Raw genomic sequence first — 6354 nt, forward strand, 5'->3', positions numbered from 1 at the left:
GAGAAGATGAGATACGTCTGAGCTAATTTAGCGATGTCGGGGTCTTGGTGAAGGTAAACCGAGATTTTGCCGACGTTGAACCAGAGAACCGAGATCGGTACGCAACAAACCAAGAGGAAAACCACGGTTCGATGAAGGGTTAGGGAGAGGAGTTTGAAGCGGTGAGCACCGAAGGCTTGAGAACAGAGTGGCTCCATACCAAGTGCTAAACCGGATAAAACAGAGTAACCGGTTATGTTAGCAAAGGCAATGGCGAGTGAACCGGCGGCTAATTCGAGGTCGCCAAGTCGGCCCAAGAAAAACATTGATACCGCTGAGCGTAGGTAGAGGACTAGAGCCGTCACGGCGATCGGAAAAGCTAGCGTGAAGAGAGATTTAGCCTCTGTTATAGCTTCTGCCATTAGAGGAGATCCTCTGTTCTCGCAATGCCGGAGGTTTCTCTTTGAGGGTTCGTAGCTATTGATCGACAAGAGATCGAGGAAGATTCCGGTTCGAGATTCTTGGTTCTCTGAACCGGTGGTGGTTGTTGTTGTTGATGAGTTACACATGACGGTGATGATGATGATGATGATGATGATGGATGAATCAAGAAGAAGATTAAGAAAGATTTGATATCTCTATCTTAAATGGGGAAAGAGAAAGAGTTCTCTCGTGAAGAGCTCTCTGATGATAGAGTCTGCAGAGAGGTTTTAAGAGAAATGAGAAAGAGAGATTTTTTTTTTTTTTTTTTTTTTTTNTCTTCTCTCATCTCAGAGCTCTCTCTTACCATCTTAATAAAGGAGTTGGCAGTCTTTTTTTTTCCTTTCATTTTTAATTTTTTTTCTTAAAAAATTTCATGAAAAAGAATCTAAGCTACTTTTTTTATGTATATTTTTTGTATATTTAATATACTTTTTGGAAATTTCTGATAGTAGTTTTATGGATAATACATTAATAGTAAATTGACAATGTATCCATTTCTTTTTGGATACGACTGATTTGTGACATAAAATGGAAAAAAATAAACTAGAATCAATTACTTACCCTATATAATTACTGGTGGACCATATATGAAGATGTTGTATCCGATATGTATTACCAATCTAAAAGTGTATATACGAACCAAATCCGATCGATTTTTTTGAGTAACTACTAGTTCAAGAAAAATTTAAGTTTTATAAATCTGGTTGAGATATAAATATTTTTTTTTTTACACAAAACATTATTATGTCCAGACTCTAGAGCATCCAATGATTTGTACTACTCTTAAATCTTAAAAAAAAAAAGGATTTGTATTAATATTATTGTTGTATTGATCCGAATTTAAATTTGTTAGTGTACGCATATGAGTTATTATTAACTACAAAAATGAATATAATATATAACAAATTTAAGTATATTTTGTATATACTGATCTGTATGTATACTAATCCAAGCTAGTTTTACTATTGTTTCACATTGGTGTTAAAGGTCTTTTGAATATTTGAAAAACCTTTATATGATAAACAAAAAAAACAAAAAATCTAGGTATGATAGACAATATTGATGACTGTATTGTCTATACATTTTTAATTTAAAGGCAGTTTAATGTAACGTCTATATTTTTAAGGTAATTAGATTTCGATTAAGATATATCATGCAAGTTCAGTACACGTGAATTCTCGAATCTTTTTTCAAACGACCATTTGGCACGAAAACTTTGTTTGCATTTATATTTATTAACTCTTTTATTTTGAATTTTTTAAAAATAAATGTCTTCTCTTTTATTCTTCACAATAAAATGTATATTTTTTAAAAATATATATTATAATTTATTTCCGTTAAATACACTATATTTCCAACAGATATATAAATCAATATGATATTTAATCAAATATATTAAATGAAGATTTTACTGGACATGTATGCTTTTTGTTTCCTAAAAAAATACTAATATATATATATATATATATATATGTAATTAAAATCCAAACAAAAACCAAATGTACCATATATATGTAATTCATGCATGGTTTACAATTAATTTAACCGTTATTTTCATGTTTGTCTCCATCCGGTGAACAAATTAGGTCTAAACAGCAACTTAAGTCCTAGATTTATATACTTCGTAAATTGTTTGTAAGTTAAGAAACATGTGTTCACCATGAGTTTAAATCTTCAGCTATTAATGGCTTTTCTTTGACTAAAGACCTTTCCAACCAATTTATTAAACGAAAATATATACTAACTTCCTCATAGACGAATTGTATATACGTCTATAGATTTGTAGTAATGTTGACAATTGCAAAATGTTTATTCTTTATACATGCAGTTGGGGGTTGCTATTACATAAATTAAAATGATAATTTATGAAGAGTAAACAGTAATTAAAGTATATGAAAAGGTTTAAAAATATAAAGGAGTTGTCATGTCAATATGTGCTTCTTTTTTTTTGGACAAAGCTGATATATTAATTAAAATTTTGACAAAGCTGATATATTAATTATAACTATAATTCAGTATTTATTTTCTGAGTTAACTTGTTAGAAAAATGAAGAATAGAAACTTAGGAAATCTAATATTAAACCCCATTCTTATGCCCTTCTTGAAAAGAAATCAGCGTTAAGTTAGTTTATTTTAAATTATAATAACAAGAATTCATTAAAAAACAAAATGACAGTATGTTGTAAGAGATAAGCTTCGTAAAATCTTATGTGTAATGACAGTATATTATTGGTTTGTGATCTATACAATCATTCTGTGGGTTATAAAAGTTTCCCGTCGATAAGATTTGAAGCAAAGAGATAAAATAAGTAAGGCTCCTGTGAGCGTTCACGACATAGAGGGGGCCTCGCCCTAGTAAGCCTCTGATTTTTAAAAAATATTCTCCATTCTCACCTTCATATTGACACGTTCCAATAATTGTTTTTAAAACAATTCATTTCTGTTCACATATAGTATTGCCTCTTAAATATATATATATATATATAGTGTATGTATATTGTGTTCCAATATAAATTTGTCCTCCAATAAATGTAAACCGTTTTAAGACATATTAATATGTCACTTGTATTAAAATGAGATTAGCATATGATGCATTAACTAATTAACCCATATAAGTAGTCAAATTGCGGTGATGCAACTAAAAAAAATGTCTTTCAAATATCATGCTATCGCTAACATTATCAATGCAATAGTACTAGAACGGGTGAAAAAAAAATCTAGGGTTAAATCCGATTGAAAATAATTATGAAAAATCTCAATAAATAAATAAAAAATACATTAATGAATGAGAAGTTTGGTTTCAACGATGGGCCTATACGTAATCCATCATTATTGGTCATGCATTATGGTATATACTTTTGGTAGGGGACAATTTATATGAAAGAAGGTAACATTCCCACCAATTTCTTGATCAAGAATTAATGTTGAAAGTCTGACCTATAGTACAAATGGTATAGTATATTGTTTCCCCATTTTTCATATTCATTATGATGCTGACAATCATCAAAATCAATTAATATTGCAGCAACAACAACAATAATAATGCCAAAAGAAATAAAATAAAATTAGTTATAATCATGCAGGATGTAATAATAATAAAATTTGTTTCGTGGAATGGACCTGATTATTTAACTGTATCTTTGTTTGTATTTTACTCGGTTTAAAACATAGAATTGTTTCAATCTTTATCAAAACAGAAAAATGTTTCGATCAAATCTTAGAAATGTATATATCTATACTATATGTATATAAAAGGTAGATATATTCAATGAAAAGTGAGGAAAGATATATATTATCTTCAAAATATTTTGCATGGATATGAAAACGGTGACGTCGCGAGAGGATGGTCACAGAACAAACGCCAAAATAGACTTTCGATCGAGAAAGGGTTAAATTCACAGCTGGAATTTGGAACTTCTTCTTCTTCTCTCTTTAAATGAAATATACCAAAAGAAATATAATGAGAACGAGATACAGAAATTGACACGTAAAATATATATATTAAAAAGTTACTTATTTGAAGGGAGGTCCCAAATAAGAACAGTGGCTGAGAAAATACACAAGTGAAACTATTTTGGCTTCCCTTTCAAGAACAGAAGGCTAAAAGGGGACATGTGCCCTCTCTCTCATGCAATTTTTATTTTACATTTATCCTTTCAAAATCTGTCTAGATTTTTCTTTCCAAATGATTTGTATATGTATCCAAAAATTTTATATATATGAGACTATATATGAGTCATGAGATAAGATTGGCTGGCTTCTTAGACTATAGTGCTTAAATCTATGGACCGACTCCTCAGAAATCAAACATTCATATCTTGAACAGCAGTGTTTTCGGATTTCCGTCTACTGTTATACTTTTTTTTTTCTTAGTTTTGATTTGTCGTTTTTATCTTATCTTCTACTAATATATGTTCATAAAAGATGATTTCTCTTGCTTGTTTGATTTTTCTTTTTCCACAGACCAAAACTCCAAAGTAAACAAACCAAATATAAATAACCAAATAATGTTTCTCCGGAGAGTACTAAAGACTCGAACATATATAAGTTGAGCTATTGTGATGGTCCATTCATTACAGGAAAGAAAAAAGTAGATATATGTATTTACTCCTATTAAAAGATAGAAATGTTTTAAATTTTACTGTGTTACATCTATGACTAGACCATCACCATTTTGTGTGTGGAAGATTGTCTTTATTCATTAGTTCAATTAGGGGTGGGTGTTTATTGACTAGATCTCGGGCAGGTATTTCAGATTTTCAAGTTTTTGGATCTAGAGAAATATGATTCCTTTGGATATATTTAGGTTTCTAATTTGGGTTTGGATAAACATCCATTGAATTTGGGTATTTTTGGGTTATATTTGAAACCTCAATATATATTTCAAGTTTACGTCGGGTTTAGATATTTTTATCCGAACTAAAGTACAAACAAAAAAAACCCGAGATCAATCTGAATTCAATATTTACGTTTTTTAACATATATCAACAGCTATTCCGAACCAAAAGAATTTATAAATTAAGGTCCTATATTTTCATTGTCAAATATGGATATAGTTAGTAGATGCAACCAAAACTGAAAATAAACACAGAAATTAAAAAAGAAAAGATATCGATCTTATACATTTTATATAGATAGAATGTATGTATCATTAGCACAACTGGTGGAAATAATTCATTGATGAATAATTGTCCGTTTGCATTTCTATTGTCTGAAACTCCTGAAATAATACAGAGAAACATCTAGAGATATTTTGTTTTTTCTACGACTGTCATATTTGTTAATTAATTAATCATACCCCTCTACAAAATAATTTTCTGTTAGATTTTATATTCTATTTGTATGAGCTTTTTAGCTGGTCATGCAGTAACTTAGAAAAATCTATGCATGCAGTAACTTACAGTTTTTTTTACCGTACCAAATAATCTTACGTCAAAAAGAAAAATATACATATAGCTATTAAAACAAAGAAGAGAGGGGGGGGAAAAAGATTTTTTTTAAAACTGGTGGTTTAGCGATAAATGGAGTATTTTTGCATAAATAAGGGTCAATTCTGACAACTGACGATTCTGAACTGACAAGTGACTAATTGTGTCAGCTCTCTCTCTGTCGGGACCACGCACACTCTCTCAACTCAGACTTAAAACACTTTTTCTACTCTGTGTTGTGTTGCTATTACGGAGGACGTCCTCTCTCCGTTTTAGTCCTGTACGGCGCCGTTTCGATTTTTCTTTTAGGTCCCCACTTTGGATACATCACATGTCCTTCACTCTCCTCATAGCCGTAAGATCTTGTATATTTGTACGAGATCCCACGGTTATGATTCTATTTATACGAACCACCACAATCTCTCTTCTTTCTCTTGCGGGTCCTCCACGGAGCATTCTTCATAAATGTCGATGTATTTGGGTTTATGTATCTTTCAATTCATGTATTCACATCATTACGCTTCCTTCTTCTTCTTCTTCTTATGATGTCATTTGTAATTTTATATGTTGTGTTACTTTTACACCTGATTTTTTTTTTTTTTTCGAGTGCCATTTGGATATTTTCATTTGACTTTTAAAGCTACGTTTCTCCACTATGGAGTTCAACATATGACTCTCTTTTTTTTTTCCTTAAGTGTGCTATATTATCGCTGCGTATTTTTTGTGGTAACTGAAATTTCTAATATTTAATCATTTCGGTCTAGAAATATTACGAAAATAAGGGACGTATATATAAGACTTATTTCGATAGCTTTTCAACGGCACTATGCCATACATATATTAGGTTGAAATGGATAGATTGTATCAATTGGTTTGAAAGAGACATGACAATGGGAAGAGTTTTCATTATAGTCTAAATACAGAAAATACAGGTAAACATTATATTCTGTAACTCTGTTGAGAG

At 30.5% G+C, this 6354-nt stretch overlaps 1 pseudogene; it reads right to left on the reverse strand.

Moving 5' to 3' along the window:
- Positions 1-548, reverse strand: part of LOC104733236 — a 3168-nt pseudogene extending 2620 nt beyond the window's left edge.

This window comes from Camelina sativa, chromosome 12, assembly GCF_000633955.1.
Source record: "Camelina sativa cultivar DH55 chromosome 12, Cs, whole genome shotgun sequence".
NCBI classification, from domain to species: domain Eukaryota; kingdom Viridiplantae; phylum Streptophyta; class Magnoliopsida; order Brassicales; family Brassicaceae; genus Camelina; species Camelina sativa.